The sequence below is a fragment of the Pseudophryne corroboree genome, chromosome 4 (genome assembly GCF_028390025.1).
Source record: "Pseudophryne corroboree isolate aPseCor3 chromosome 4, aPseCor3.hap2, whole genome shotgun sequence".
NCBI classification, from domain to species: Eukaryota; Metazoa; Chordata; class Amphibia; order Anura; family Myobatrachidae; genus Pseudophryne; species Pseudophryne corroboree.
In genome coordinates this window covers 650,883,049-650,900,583 of record NC_086447.1, presented here as the reverse complement: position 1 = coordinate 650,900,583, position 17,535 = coordinate 650,883,049, and the positions used below count along the sequence as shown (strand labels likewise).

Genomic DNA, 17,535 nt, shown 5'->3' with positions numbered 1-17,535 from the left:
CGCCTCTTTTTTCTTTGCGTCATGTGCTGTTTGGGGAGGGTTTTTTGGAAGGGCCATCCTGCGTGACACTGCAGTGCCACTCCTAGATGGGCCCGGTGTTTGTGTCGGCCACTAGGGTCGCTTATCTTACTCACACAGCTACCTCATTGCGCCTCTTTTTTTCTTTGCGTCATGTGCTGTTTGGGGAGTGTTTTTTGGAAGGGCCATCCTGCGTGACACTGCAGTGCCACTCCTAGATGGGCACGGTGTTTGTGTCGGCCACTAGGGTCGCTTAGCTTAGTCATCCAGCGACCTAGGTGCAAATTTTAGGACTAAAAATAATATTGTGAGGTGTGAGGTATTCAGAATAGACTGAAAATGAGTGGAAATTATGGTTTTTGAGGTTAATAATACTTTGGGATCAAAATGACCCCCAAATTCTATGATTTAAGCTGTTTTTTAGTGTTTTTTAAAGAAAAACACCCGAATCCAAAACACACCCGAATCCGACAAAAAAAATTCGGTGAGGTTTTGCCAAAACGCGGTCGAACCCAAAACACGGCCGCGGAACCGAACCCAAAACCAAAACCCAAAACCCGAAAAATTTCAAGTGCACATCTCTAGTTATAATTACTGATTAGTTGCACAGGGGTTGGGTATGTGTGACCGGCGGTCAGGAGTACTCCACTGGGATCCCAGCACCGGAATACCGGCGAGGGGAAAGCGAGCATAGCAAGCCCATAGCGGGCTCACTGCGCTCTCCACGCTGCGGGCTCAGTGTCCATGGGTGTCATGGACACCCATGAGTGGGAATAGTCCCTGTTGGGATTTTCAGGGGGCGGGATGTACAGTAGGGGGAGATGTTGTGACCGGCGGTCTCCTGACAGCTTGGTCACATAACTGCATATCGTTGCACAGAGAGTGTAGATTATAGATATGTATACAAATAGAAATTCAACATCCTGACACATGATCCTTTTGCAGATTTAGACTCATAGTGAAAATCTGCCCTGAATACTTATTATTAGTTGCGGACTTCTTCCGATATGAAAGATTTCTTATCGCTATAATTCCTTATCACTGCAATGATTCCTCAATCACTGGGACTGGGGCACTGATAGGAGCCTGTCCCAGCAATTAGTTAAAAGTAAAGTGACTGCATACTTGATCACTTCCTGCTTTGGCGCTCCACTGCGCATTGTGGGACTTGGTAAATTTGGCAATTTAACCACCCCTAGACACCTAACGGTTTTGCTTTTGTGACCAAAAATGGGGAATGGCAGTAGATATTACAGATATATGTTGCAGACTCTCCCTCTCCCCCATCCCACATACATCTAGGGGGATCGTTAATATTTGCAGGTTCCCCTCTCCCGCACCCCATAACAACAAATTGTGTGAAATGCTGCAGCCAGAGGTGAAATAATGTACATTTTATGTGAACATGTGTGAAATGTTTGTTAATCTATAATTAAAAAGTTTCTATAAAAGTTTATAGAGTTTTACAAATATTTAGGCCGGTACAATTGCAGGATAGACTGTGCATACCTGTGATAACTGTACTATACCCAAATGTTTGAAGTCAGCTAATGGTTTAACTACTAAAGAGCGACTGTTCCACTTTTAGGGGTCTATTCAATTCAAGTCAGAATTCCTGACTAGTCGGAAAAATGGTAGTTTAGCGGCCAAATCCAACAGGTTTTAGCCCCGTTTCCGACAATGTCAATCCGACTTTGAAAATGTCGGATTGGCATTGTCGGAAACGGCCAAAACCTGTCGGATTTGGCCGCAAATTGAATACTGAAATGTCGTATCCTTTCAGTCGTAAAGGATCCAACATCAATTGAATAGACCCCTTAATAGTGATGGATTTACTATGCTGAGTTCGATACGTTATCCCGGCGGTCAGGATGCCGGCAGCCACATGACCGACAGTGGCATCCCAACACTGACAATCCCGACACCAGAGGGGGTAAGTATTCTACCACTCCCCCATCCCCAACCCTCATGGGGTGGTGGCTATGGCTAGTCTTTCGGGGGTGGCGGCTACTGCTAACCTTTGGAGGGTGGCAGCTATGGCTAACCACCCTCCTAGTTCCTAACCATAAACCCCCCCCACCCTGTGATAGACCTGTGTATGATTAGATAGTTTCCATTGATTTAAAAACAAATACACTTGTCTGTGAGAAGACTCACAGTTAGTTATTGCATTTCCATAGTCATAAAAATGAAGGGGTTTTCAGTGTGAGCTGTAAGTATAAACCCCATCCCTCATGTTCACAGTACTTCCCTTATTGTCTAAAAATAAGATGTGTTCCTCTGGAACTTCTAAAATTTTATAAAAATTACTCATGTTATATTATTAACTTTTATTATGGTCCCCTAGAGTATATATTTTTTATATTTATCTTGCGTTCCTCCAATATATAATTAATCTTTATAATGACCCCTTATATTATTGATATACATTGTGACTTTCTATATTATTCATCTTTACTATTGCACTCCTATAGAGTGTTAATCTTTATTATGGCCCCTACTTATTATTTATCTTTTCCATGCCACCCTATACCTTATTCATTTTGAATGTGGTTCCATAATAAATTATATAATTTATTATGGGACTATAATAATAATAATTTATATTGTAGTGTAATTATATTTTTACCAATATCTTTGTGAAAATTTTACAGTAAAGTAGGTGGCCACTATATTGTTGTAATATTAACACTTAGCCCATTTATATTTGTAATAACTATATGAGACCCCTATATGTTTTTAATGATTAATATGGCAACTATTTAGGTTATACTATTGCCAACACCTTTTGCCGATCACAAAGAACTCTCAGATGCAAAATACTTTACTGTGTCTGGGTATCTATCCACTATAGCCAATCAGGAGTTGCCTCTCATCCATCAGAGGGGATTCAGAACCAGCCCACATCATGGGCAATATCAGTTTTTATCTTCAGCTCTGTTGTATAATAAATACGTCAATTTGGAAGCCAAAACCGCTGGTGAAGAGTAACGGTTTCAAAACCACCCATTGATAAATTTAAGGCTAAGCCCATCAAAAAGAAATAGAGAGACTATAGAATTATGTCACAGTCTCAGCCATTGTGTTGTGATTATCACGCAGGAATTACAGGAGATGTCAAGTTACAGTATAATGTGATTACAGGACATAGACAAAAAGAATGTGTTTAAGCACATTGCTTAAGGGTAAATAACTGACTTGTTTATACTTTACTAAATATTTCTTGCATCTACTTTTCCACTAATATTTGGTTCGAGTTATTGCAGACTTGCTGTACGAAAATCCACAATATGGATTGGTGGGTACTGGGTACCAACACAAGAGCTGGGCCAATAATGTATCAGGAACACAAGTGGTGGCAGCAGCAGCAGCAGCAGTGTAATATATTATATATTAACAATAACACTTATTTGAGTTTTAGTATTTAATGGTTTAAAATTAGTTTTCCAAAAAATAAATAAAACTGATGTACCGGAACTCAAATAAATACCGCTGTTACATTTTTACAGAGTAGGCCTCAAAGCAAACATCTAGCTGACCTTTGTGGTCTAGCCATAATTGTTTAGAATAGGAAAAAGAAAGACATGAAAATCATTAACCAAGGTTGTGATCGTAAATAGGTTTTTTAAACAGTATAAAATCAAGTTAAAGATGATATGTCACAGCTGGGCTTTAAGTGATAAAATAATACTTTAGATCATCATTGTCTAGGCCCTCTGTCCACATGGAATGTTAATTGTCTGCCCTTTCTGTATAGTGCATGTAGACTTTTTCCTCTTACTCATTGTTCTTTATGATATGAATCAGAACAATATATGACTTCTGCTTTTTCACTATAGTACTTCTAATAATAAGCGTGCCAGATCCATATTAAATATTCATGCTCCTAGTTAGTATGGACACAAGTTGGTGCTGGTCACTACTGTTATCTAGGAGATGTTGCAAAACACACATCAAGATTTAATTTAAAAAAAAACAAAAAATATTATATTAGGTATTGTTTTTTAGATGACAAAATATATTTATTTGTTTTCTTTTTCGATACGTATTGCAACCAAAGTCACACTTCAAAATTCACAAATTCCTATGGCTAAACAGTAATATTATGTGTTCACATTATATGTATATGACCCATTAGTCTCAAATTATGTAATGTTTTACAGTGCATGCTGAAAGTATTCACAGCGCTTCACTTTTTCCACATTTTGTTATGTTACAGCCTTATTCCAAAATGGAATAAATTCACTTTTTCCCTCAAAATTCTACATACAATACCCTATGATGACAATGTGAAAAAAGATTTTTGAGTTTTTTGCAAATTTATTAAAAATAAAAAACTAAGAAATCACATGTACATAAGTATTCACAGCCTTTGCTCAATACTTTGTTGATGCACCTTTGGCAGCAATTACAGCCTCAAGTCTTTTTGAATATGATGCCACAAGCTTGGCACACCTATCTTTGGGCAGTTTCACCCATTCCTCTTTGCAGCACCTCTCAAGCTCCATCAGGTTGGATGGGAAGCATCGGTGTTAAAGAAATAAAGAGTGAACAGCAACCAATAAAGACATCAATGATGCTAATATACTGGCTTGGTTAATTAAAGTATAATCATTTCATATTAAAAATAGAAAGATTGCATACACAATGAGTATAATCACATTAAGATCATATGGAAACAAGGACACCCTGGGTTATTTGGTGATTGTAAGAGAACTAATCAGCCTCAGTCATCAATAATGATAAGTACCTAACCATATTGTGTGCACAGTGGGTGACTTGATATCCGGAAGAATGGTCAGCAAAAGGACAGTGACGTGCGGTGCAGTGAAAGGCTAGGGACTAGGGAGGCACTAATGGGGATAGGTCTGAATGCTGAGAGCCTGTCTCTCCCCCTACTACATACCTCCCAACATGACCCTCTCCAGGAGGGACAGAATGCTCTGCTCCTGGACTTCTTACCCATTTACCTGTTCAGCACAGGTGATGGCAATCATAAATTAAGAGAGCACAGCATTCTGTCCCTCCTGGAGAGGGTCATGTTGGGAGGTATGCAACTCACTGTAACTCTCCCCTCACTACCCTAAGCTAGTGTCCACTCTCTCTTGCTGCTGCTGCTGCTGCGGCTGACTTGAGCTCCGACTACAGTGCTCTTCCTGCTCACATGACACATCCAAGTGTCATTCAGTGCAAAAGACCCACCCCCACACTCAGAGGCATGCCTCTATTAGCTCCCTTACTGTGCTGCTTTATTGCCTGTGGTGTGGCCCTGCTCTGCAAAGCAGTGTCAGACTGCAGAACCGAGGCAGAGATGTTGCTCCCTCATCTCTCGTCTCCCAGCAGCTCCAGGGATCTCCACAAATCTGGTGAGTGTTAGCTATAAAAAAGGATTACACTAAAACAAAGAAGATGTTTATATTATAAATACATTCTTTCTATTATTCTAATCATTTTTATATAAAATCTCAGGAGTTTGACAGGGAGTATTACAAGTGAGGCTCTGCTTGTCCCTACAAAAGGATGAGTATTAGGGTGCCCACAACCTTTGGTCGTAAACGATACATTGTAAAGATTCATCGTTTTCAAAACTGCAAATTGTTAGTTGTCTACGAACGATTACTATCCAATGCGCTTCCCCTCTGCTCAGTTGATGTATCCTCTGATCTTCCCTGCTGCAATCAAGATTTGAAGCTATCATTAACGACAGCATGCTCCTGGATGTTAAGAGATTGCCACCTGGCACGCCATACCCCCGGCCACCTTGCAGCCTTTACTAATTTACATTGCACCGCCGAGCGTTGTACTCTGCGGCGCGGAAGTTCCAGCTGAGGACTGCCGGGAGCGTGACGTCACATCATGCGTTAGTCGATTCCTGTCCTGCACTGCAGCTGTGCCAAGAAGAGGAGCCTGCTGAGCCTGTCACTTTGTGTGTGTATTGGTGCACAGGTGAGCAGCTGGCTGAGAGAGACACACAATGAAGGAGGAGGACAGGCTGAGAGACACTGGGGGGGGGGGAGCAGGCTGAAAGACACAGTGAAGGAGGTGGACAGGCTGAGAGACACAGAGGGGAGGGTGGGGGCAGGCTAAAAGACACAGTGGAGGAGGGTGGGACAAAGCTGAAATACAGTGAAGGAGGGTGGGGGCAGGCTGCGAGATAGGCTGAAAGACAAAGTTAAGGAGGGTGGGGGCAGGCTGAGAGACAGGCTGAAAGACACAGTGTAGGAGGGTGGGGGCAGGCTGAGAAACAGGCTGAAGGACACAGTGAAGGAGGATAGGAGCCAGCTGAGAGGCAGGCTAAAAGACAGATTTAAAGGGAGCAGGCTGCGAGATACAGACGGAAGATGATGATGTGGTTGAGAAATGCAGGTGGAGATGACAGTGTGGCTGAGATTAGCAGGGGGAAGATGCCGGTGTGGCTGATAGACACTGGGGGGAGATGACATTGTGGCTGAGAGATACAGGGGAGAGATGATGGTGTGGCTGAGAGATGCAGGGGGAGATGTCGTTGTGTCTGAAAGATGCAGGGGGGAGATAACGTTGTGGCTGAGGGATGCAAGGGGGAGATGATGGTGTGGCTTGGAAGCCAGCGGGGAGAAGATGATGGTGTGGCTGAGAGACACAGGGGCAAAGATAATTGTGTGGGGATAGACGCAGGGGGTAGAAGGTGACTCAGTTGGCATGAATCTGATTGAATCTTTGTTGTATGACGATGACACAATATTATATTCCTACACAAACAGGCATCCCAAACATGGGGTTTCCTACATGAATAGTGAATACTGACTGAAGACGCTGTTGACAAGGGAGGATACATTTCTTCAGGGGTTCCCTATTGTAAGAAACCACCATATAGGTAAAGTGCATATGGAATATAAATAAATGGACGAGAAATGCGGGCATCATCTTGACACACCACCATTTTAATTGACCAGGCCCACTGTGACACGTGGCCATGTCCATTTTTTGGGGACGCGCACTGAAGGCTCACAGTACCACTATGACATTTTTTTTACTTGCACCACTGGATATATCTTTTGTGTATTGCACTATATCCTGAGTCCAGGACTGCTGGGGAGCTGCTGGGGTATTTGAAGGGAAATCGTTAATATTGCAATGTTTAATGTGTGGGCACCCTTAACTGCTTTAGAAAAGGATAATCTACACAGTTACTGTTATCAGAGAGCCAAGGGATAGCTACTGTAAAAGATATATACTATTTTGTAAAACCAAAACAGTAAGAATGTGGACTGAGGTGGGATATATACATATATGTATACATAAATCACTGAATAGAAATCAAATCTTTTTATGAGGAATGCATTATGTATTGCATGTTTAATTATAGCATATACAGTATGTGCCTGTGTGTGTATGTATACATATATATATATATATATATATACACTACATATATATATATATCTATATATATATATATATTAGAGATGAGCGGGTTCAGTTCGTCGAGATCCGAACCCCCCCGAACTTCAACTATTTTACACGGTTCCGAGGCAGCCTTGGATCTTCCCGCCTTGCTCGGTTAACCCGAACGCGGCCAAACGTCATCATCCCGCTGTCGGATTCCCACGAGATTCGTATTCTATATAAAGAGCCGTGCGTCGCCGCCATTTTCACTCGTGCATTGGAGATTGAACTGAGAGGACGTGGCTACGTTCTCTGCCTGAAAAGCTCTGTATCTGTGCTCAGTGTGCTGCAAATATCTGTGCTCAGTGTGCTGCAAATATCTGTGATCAGTGTGCTGCAAATATCTACGTTCTCTACCTGAAAACGCACCATATCTGTGCTCAGTGTGCTGCAAATATCTGTGCTCAGTGTGCTGCAAATATCTATGCTCAGTGTGCTGCAAATATCTGTGCTCAGTGTGCTGCAAATATCTATGTTCTCTGCCTGAAAAGCTCCATATCTGTGCTCAGTGTGCTGCAAATATCTATGCTCAGTGTGCTGCATTTTAGTGACCAACAGTATATAGTTGTACAGTACAGTAGGCCATTGCTGTATCTTGCAGCTCTGTGTCACTGCAAGTATCCATCCATATCTGTGCTGCATTTTTGTGAGCAGTATATATAGTAGTACAGTGCAGCATTTTGGTGACCAACAGTATATAGTTGTACAGTACAGTAGGCCATTGCTGTATCTTGAAGCTCTGTGTCACTGCAAGTATCCATTCCATATCTGTGCTGCATTTTTGTGAGCAGTATATATAGTAGTACAGTGCAGCATTTTGGTGACCACCAGTATATAGTTGTACAGTACAGTAGGCCATTGCTGTATCTTGCAGCTCTGTGTCACTGCAAGTATCCATTCCATATCTGTGCTGCATTATTGTGAGCAGTATATATAGTAGTACAGTGCAGCATTTTGGTGACCAACAGTATATAGTTGTACAGTACAGTAGGCCATTGCTGTATCTTGCAACTCTGTGTCACTGCAAGTATCCATTTCATATCTGTACTGCATTTTTGTGAGCAGTATATATAGTAGTACAGTGCAGCATTTTGGTGACCAACAGTATATAGTTGTACAGTACAGTAGGCCATTGCTGTATCTTGCAGCTCTGTGTCACTGCAAGTATCCATTCCATATCTGTGCTGCATTTTTGTGAGCAGTATATATAGTTGTACAGTGCAGCATTTTGGAAACCAACAGTATATAGTTGTACAGTACAGGAGGCCATTGCTGTATCTTGCAGCTCTGTGTCACTGCAAGTATCCATTCCATATCTGTGCTGCATTTTTGTGAGCAATATATATAGTAGTACAGTGCAGCATATTGGTGACCAACAGTATATAGTTGTACAGTACAGTAGGCCATTGCTGTATCTTGCAGCTCCGTGTCACTGCAAGTATCCATTCCATATCTGTGCTGCATTTTTGTGAGCAGTATATATAGTAATACAGTGCAGCATTTTGGTGACCAACAGTATATAGTTGTACAGTACCGTAGGCCATTGCTGTATCTTGCAGCTCTGTGTCACTGCAAGTATCCATTCCATATCTGTGCTGCATTTTTGTGAGCAGTATATATAGTAGTACAGTGCAGCATTTTGGTGACCAACAACATATAGTTGTACAGTACAGTAGGCCATTGCTATTGATATAATAATATTACAGGCATATAATTCCACACATTAAAAAATGGAGAACAAAAATGTGGAGCGTGAAATAGGGAAAGATCAAGATCCAATTCCACCTAGTGCTGAAGCTGCTGCCAATAGTCATGGCAGAGACGATTCAATGCCATCAACATCATCTGCCAACGCCGATGCCCAATGTCATAGTAAAGAGCATGTAAAATCCAAAAAATTAAAGTTCAGTAAAATGACCCAAAAATCTAAATTAAAAGCGTCTGAGGAGAAGCGTAAACTTGCCAATATGCCATTTATGACACGGAGTGGCAAGGAACGGCTGAGGCTCTGGCCTATGTTCATGGCTAGTGGTTCAGCTTCACATGAGGATGGAATCACTCATTCTCCCGCTAGAAAACTGAAGAAGAGTTAAGATGGCAAAAGCACAGCAAAGAACTGTGCATTCTTCTAAATCACAAATCCCCAAGGAGAGTCCAATTGTGTCGGTTGTGATGCCTGACCTTCCCAACACTGGACGGGAAGAGGTGGCTCCTTCCACCATTTGCACGCTCCCTGGAAGTGCTGGAAGGAGCACCCACAGTTCAGTTCCTGATAGTCAAATTGAAGATGTCACTGTTGAAGTACACCAGGATGAGGATATGGGTGTTGCTGGCACTGGGGAGGAAATTGACAAGGAGGATTCTGATGGTGAGGTGGTTTGTTTAAGTCAGGATCCCGGGGAGACACCTGTTGCCCGTGGGATGAATATGGTCATTGACATACCTGGTCAAATTTAAAAAAAAATCACCTCTTCGGTGTGGAATTATTTTAACAGAAATGCGGACAACAGGTGTCAAGCCGTGTGTTGCCTTTGTCAAGCTGTAATAAGTAGGGGTAAGGACGTTAACCACCTAGGAACATCCTCCCTTATACGTCACCTGGAGCGCATTCATCAGAAGTCATTGACAAGTTCAAAAACTGTGGGTGACAGCGGAAGCAGTCCACTGACAACTAAATCCCTTCCTCTTGTACCCAAGCTCCCACAAACCACACCACCAACTCCCTCAGTGTCAATTTCCTCCTCCTTAGATAGGAACGCCAATAGTCCTGCAGGCCATGTCACTGGCAAGTCTGACGAGTCCTCTCCTGACTGGGATTCCTCCGATGGATCCTTGAGTGTAATGCCTACTGCTGCTGGCGCTGCTGTTGTTACTGCTGGGAGTCGAACATAATCCCAGAGGGGAAGTCGGAAGACCACTTGTACTACTTCAAGTAAGCAACTGACTGTCCAACAGTCCTTTGCGAGGAAGATGAAATATAACAGCAGTCATCCTGCTGCAAAGCGGATAACTCAGGCCTTGGCAGCTGTATTGGTGTTAGATGTGCATCCGGTATCCGGTGTTAGTTCACAGGGACTTAGAGAATTTCTTGAGGTAGTGTGTCCCCGGTACCAAATACCATCTAGGTTCCATTTCTCTAGGCAGGCGATACCGAGAATGTACATAGACGTCAGAAAAAGACTCACCAGTGTCCTAAAAAATGCAGTTGTACCCAATGTCCACTTAACCACGGACATGTGGACTAGTGGAGCAGGGCAGACTCAGGACTATATAACTGTGACAGCCCACTGGGTAAATGTATTGCCTCCCGCAGCAAGAACAGCAGCGGCGGCACCAGTTGCAGCATCTCGCAAACGCCAACTCGTTCCTAGGCAGGCTACGCTTTGTATCACCGCTTTCCATAAGAGGCACACAGCTGACAACCTCTTACGGAAATTGAGGAACATCATCGCAGAATAGCTTACCCCAATTGGACTCTCCTGGGGATTTGTGACATCAGACAATGCCACCAATATTGTGCGTGAATTACATGTGGGCATATTCCAGCACGTCCTATGTTTTGTACATACATTGAATTTGGTGGTGCAGAATTTAAAAAAAAATGACAGGGGCGTACAAGAGATGCTGTTAGTGGCCCGAAGAACTGCGGGCCACTTTCAGCATTCAGCCACCGTGTACCGAAGACTGGAGCACCAGCAAACACTCCTGAACCTGCCCCGCCATCATCTGAAGCAAGAGGTGGTAACGAGGTGGAATTCAACCCTCTATATGCTTCAGAGGATTGAGGACCAGCAAAAGGCCATTCAAGCCTATACATCCGCCTACGATATAGGCAAAGGAGGGGGAATGCACCTGACTCAAGCGCAGTGGAGAATGATTTCAAAGTTGTGCAAGGTTCTGCAACCCTTTGAACTTGCCACACGTGAAGTCAGTTCAGACACTGCCAGCCTGAGTCAGGTCATTCCCCTCATCAGACTGTTGCAGAAGCAGCTGGAGAGAATGAAGGAGGAGCTAAAACAGAGCGTGTGGGACTTGTGGATGGAGCTCTTAATTCGCTTAACCAGGATTCATGGGTGGTCAATCTGTTGAAATCAGAGCACTACATTTTGGCCACCGTTCTCGATCCTAGGTTTAAAGGCTACGTTGTATCTCTCTTTCCGGCAGACACAAGTCTGCAGAGGTTCAAAGACCTGCTGGTGAGACACTTGTCAACTCAAGCGGAACGTGACCCGTCAACAGCTCCTCCTTCGCATTCTCCCACAACTGGGGCTGCGAGGAAAAGGCTAAGAATTCCGAGCCCACCCGCTGGCGGTGATGCAGGGCAGCCTGGAGCGAGTGCTGACATCTGGTCCGGACTGAAGGACCTGCCAACGATTACTGACATGTCGTCAACTGTCACTGCATATGATTCTGTCACCATTGAAAGAATGGTGGAGGATTATATGAGTGACAACATCCAAGTAGGCACGTCAGACAGTCCGTACATATACTGGCCGTAAAAAGAGGCAATTTGGAGGCCCTTGCAAAAACTGGCTTTATTTTACCTAAGTTGCCCCCCCTCCAGTGTGTACTCCGAAAGAGTGTTTAGTGCAGCCGGTCACCTTGTCAGCGATCGGCGTACGAGGTTACTTCCACAAAATGTGGAGAAGATGATGTTCATCAAAATGAATTATAATTAATTCGTCCATGGAGACATTCACCAGCAATTGCCTCTATCTAATATCCCTCCCTCACACAGGGACCTGAGATGGTGGATTCCAGTGGGGACGAATTAATACTCTGTGAGGAGGGGGATGTACACAGTGAAAGGGGTGAGGAATTGGAGGATGATGATGAGGTCGACATCTTGCCTCTGTAGAGCCAGTTTGAGCAAGGAGAGATTGATTGCTTCTTTTTTTGGTGGGGGCCCAAACCAACCAGTCATTTCAGCCACAGTCGTGTGGCAGACCCTGTGGCTGAAATTATGGGTTTGTTAAAGTGTGCATGTCCTGTTTATACAACATAAGGGTGGGTGGGAGGGCCCAAGGACAATTCCATCTTGCACTTCTTTTTTTTTATTTATCTTTGCATCATGTGATTTTTGGGGCCAATTTTTTTTAAGTGCCATCCTGTCTGACACTGCAGTGCCACTCCTAGATGGGCCAGGTGTTTGTGCCGCCCACTTGTGTTGCTTAGCTTAGCCATCCAGCGACCACAGTGCACCTCTTTTTTTCTTTTCTTTGCATCATGTGCTGTTTGGGGCCAATTTTTTTAAGTGCCATCCTGTCTGACACTGCAGTGCCACTCCTAGATGGGCCAGGTGTTTGTGCTGCCCACTTGGGTCGCTTAGCCTAGTCATCCAGCAACCTCGGTGCAAATTTTAGGACTAAAAATAATATTGTGAGGTGTGAGGTGTTCAGAATAGACTGGAAATGAGTGGAAATTATGGTTATTGAGGTTAGTAATACTATAGGATCAAAATTGCCCCCAAATTCTATGATTTAAGCTGTTTTTGAGGGGATTCTGATAAAAAAACACCCGAATCCAAAACACACCCGAATCCGACAAAAAAAATTCAGGGAAACGCGTCCAAATCCAAAACGCGTCCAAAACGCGTCCAAATCCAAAATACGGGCGCGGAACTGAATCCAAAACCAAAACACAAAATCCGGTGCACATCTCTAATATATATATATACACACTACATACATATATATATATATATATATATATGCAAAGAGATAACACAGCGCCACTTGTGAGGTGAAAATCTCAGCAGAACTATGTAAACGAATAATAGGATTTCGATAAAAAATTATTTTACAATAAAAAAGCTAAAAGCCCACCTAACCTTATCAAAAAGCTGTCAGCCAAACCCTAAAATACAACATTGGTATAATATTGTTAAAATGTATAGGAAATGGGGGAATAGGGGTACCGGCGACAAGTGTGGCTAAAAGCAGTGGTTTAATATGTTTTACAATTGAATGCCAAAAGATATTATAAAAATAAATTTTAATATATGAGAGTAAAAACAGTTTAAAAAAATTATTTAAAATACAAGAAAAATTTCATATAAAAGATTATACCCCTTAAAGAAGTCTGATGAGACGAAACGCGTTGGGCCTGTACTGACCACCCACTGTTTTCAAGTTAAGTTCGATTTCCTATCCTTTTTATCCTTTTATACTTTTCGTATAATCTTTTATATGAAATTTTTCTTGTATTTTAAATAATTTTTTTAAACTGTTTTTACTCTCATATATTAAAATTTATTTTTATAATATCTTTTGGCATTCAATTTTAAAACATATTAAACCACTGCTTTTAGCCACACTTGTCGCCGGTACCCCTATTTCCCCATTTCCTATATATATATATATATATATATATATATATAGTCCAATGTAAAGACATGGCACTCCGGTGCTTAATGAAACATGCCAGAAGCAAATTCAAAGAAAGCTGTCAGTGCAGCATAAATATTTTGGTGATTTGGTTTTTGTGATTTATTCTGTGACTTTCTTTATGCTTATTTTTCTGTGCCTTTGCAGCCTTTGAGATCGATCTCTTGAGAGTAGTATTGATAATCTTTTGATATATCATTATTAATATTCACAGTTATTCCTTTATATGCATTTTGGGATTATGGCACGTATAAAGTGCATTCTCCAGATACATCTAATTTTTGACCTAAAGGCCAGGGATGGTCATGTAATGTGGTTATAATTTGCTCATGTTAAGTCATATTGAAGCTATTTATTCACTTTTTCTATGTGCTTATTTTATTTTGCTTTTTTGACCCTCAGCATTGGTGCGTGAGAGCCCGGAGGGTTACCATGACAACGGCGCTGGAGAGCGCACAACGCTTGACGGTGACATCATCAGTCCCCGTCCAGGACCCGCTCATGCTGCGTGGGACATGTCTGCGTGGGACAATCATTGGCTGAGGACGGGGTTTTTACTCCGAAACATGTCGGCTTTGGGAATAAAGACCATGCTTATTTGAATCTACGGAAGTCAGACTGATGAGTGCCGCCTATACAGCCCTCTACACTATATATCTATCTATCTATCTATCTATCTATATATATATATACATATATATATATATATATATATATATATAAATATATACACACACACACACGCAAACATATATTGTATATTGTGTATATACATATTTCTCATATGTCAGTACCATACGTATAAAAACATAATCTTTTTATGTGGGACAGGCTGAATGACTGGAAAGCATCAATGAAATACATTTGCAAATTCAGCAAACAGCGTAGTGTGCAGCACTTATGAACTGTCATCTGTTAATCAGAGAGTAAGATGGGTTGTGAGTTGTGAGGTTGGTGTATAAACAATAAATAGTGTCACACATGAACCTTTTCCTTCTAGGAAAACTGGAAGTGTTGAAAACTTCCAATGGAACAAGTACACTGAACAATCTGTACTTTACTTTGGAAACGTAGACTTCATGATGAACAGTCTTTACGGATTTGGGCCCTCATTCCGAGTTGTTCGCTTGCCAGCTGCTTTTAGCAGCATTGCACACGCTAGGCCGCCGCCCTCTGGGAGTGTATCTTAGCTTAGCAGAATAGCAAACGAAAGATTAGCAGAACTGCTACTAAATAATTTGCTGCACTTTCTGAGTAGTTCCAGACCTATTCCTAGACTGCGATCAGCTCAGTCCGTTTAGTTCCTGGTTTGACGTCACAAACACGCCCTGCGTTTGGCCAGCCACTCCCCCGTTTCTCCAGTCACTCCTGCGTTTTAACCTGGCACACCTGCGTTTTTTAGCACACTCCCTGAAAATGGGCAGTTACCACCCAGAAACACCCACTTCCTGTCAATCACACTACGATCACTCGAGCGATGAAAAAACATCTCTCGAGCTTGTGTAAATCTACAAAGTTTAGTGTGAAAGTACTTAGCGCATGCGCGCTGCGTACCATGCGTATGCGCATTTTTGCCGTTTATTCACTTAATCGCTGCACTGCGAAAATCAGCAGCGAGCGAACAACTGGGAATGACCACCTTGGTTAGCTATCAAGGGAAAAATTGGACATGGTTATATAAAAAGTAATACACACAGGTGACACAGTAATTAATATGGATGTTGGTCAAATACAAAATTAAGATGCTTTTCAAATCAATGAAATACTGTAGGTTTGAAATGGGAAATGTAAATAAAATGCAATGATGCAATAATGTGAAATGAATGAAGTACTATTAGAGTTTATATGCAATATTTTCTAATCTAAATGTGCCAATATCGCAGGCAAACAAATTGTTCACTTATACCCCTTTCACATGGCACAAATAACCTGGTATCGACCCGGTATATTGCCTGGTCGATACGGGTCACTGTACGATGTGAAAGGGGCCATGGAGAATTCCCGGGTCGCCTGACCCCGTAATTCAAGCCTGGTCAATAGAAAGGGTTATTCCCGGGTTTAATACCGGATCAGTGGCAGTGTGAACGGGTTGCCGGGTCGATGCGACCCCATACCCATTCACTACATAGGGAGGGGCGGCGCGTAGATGAGCTCATCTGTCTGCATTGCCTCAGCCCCCGCTCCCGCTGGTATGGCAACCCGACCCAGCATATTGCCGATTCGGGAAGCCTGCTGTTAGGGTCCAATGCCGGATCCCACCCGGGAAGAACCCATTTCCAATTCCTGGGTGGGATCCGGCATTGGAGATGTGAAAGGGGTATAACAAAGCCGCAATTACCTGCATAATGAAAGCATTTGCTGTTAGGAGCAACTCTCCATATGATAATAAATGTAAACTGGTGAAAGAGGAACAAAAAAAGCATATATTGTTCAAGCAACATGGAAAGCAGCTATCAGCATCACCTGTCTTTTCCCCAATTAGCTGACCAGGCATGGTTTGCTAGTGCTGGTAACCTCCCTTACTTATACTTAGCTGTATTATGTTTTGAGAATTGTGGTGCTCTTTGTTACCTGTACTCTATTTGTTATTTATATACTGTAATGCTAAGTTTTGTCTCCCTGTACTGTCCTTTGTACGGTGGTGCAAAACACTTGTAGCTCCTTCTAAATAAAATATATTAATAATAATAATACTATGTTCGTTTGCTTCTTCCACACCTGTTCTGCCTCTCCGGGAGCAAGGAGGTATAACTGTTATGGACAAAAGGGGTTATTCAGAGATGAACGCGTTCATCTCTGCACATGCTGGGGGCCGCCCAGCACAGGGCAAGGCAGGCCAGCATGTGTGAGACCGCCTCCTGATGAATCCGCAATCTAATTGCGGATGCATCGGAACTAAGGCTGGGCCCTGGCATCGCAGGCTGGCTGCACTGTCAGGTGGTCAGTGACTATTATTTTTTATCAGAGCAGCTGCGTGTGATGTCATGTAGTCGTACCGAAAATGGTCACGCCCCTGTTCTCCTGCCCCACCCCCAACACCACCCCGCAAACACCCGCCTCTGTCAATAACATTGCGATGCGCATGCATAGTTTGCCGCCATCTGCAAACTGCGCTGCGGCCCGCATTAGCGGCAGGGTCTGATTGACCTTCAAAGTGTATTAGTGAATTTTCTACTTTGTAAAACAGGATATTAGTTGAGGCTGTACACGATTTCCCCTTGGTGTATAATTTAAACGCAAATGAACTGTTAAATTCTATCAACTGTAGCATAGGTCTGCAAACTCGGTCCTCATTTCCCCACACAGTGCATGTTTTGCAGGTAACCCAGCAGGTGCACAGGTGTATTAATTACTCACAGACACATTTTAAAAGGTCCGCAGGTGGAGCTAATTATTTTACTTGTGATTCTGTGAGGAGACCTGCAAAACATGCACTGTGTGGGGTCCTGAGGACCGAGTTTGCAGACCTATGAACTATAGGTACCTGTCTTACTGTCAAGAGCCCCAAAATGCCAAATCTCTGAAGCATTATAGAAACGTTACTTTTTTATTTTACTAGAGAAGTAATGATATAATTTGTACAAAAATGGGTGTAAAAAAGTAAAAACTGTGGAAATTATGTAATACATGTGCAATACTGTTGTGTTCCTACCACACAGCATTTATCATAAATGGAATAAACAATGGAGTCAATTCAATTAAGAAC

At 42.5% G+C, this 17,535-nt stretch overlaps 1 long non-coding RNA gene across 1 annotated transcript in view; it reads left to right on the top strand.

The window, feature by feature from the left end:
• LOC134910103 (uncharacterized) overlaps nt 1-14,432 on the top strand; it is a 57,775-nt gene extending 43,343 nt beyond the window's left edge. Inside the window, exon 3 of the long non-coding RNA XR_010176119.1 lies at nt 14,232-14,432. This is a non-coding gene — a long non-coding RNA (uncharacterized LOC134910103). The remainder of the gene's footprint in view (nt 1-14,231) is intronic.
• Nucleotides 14,433-17,535: the final 3,103 nt, after the last annotated feature.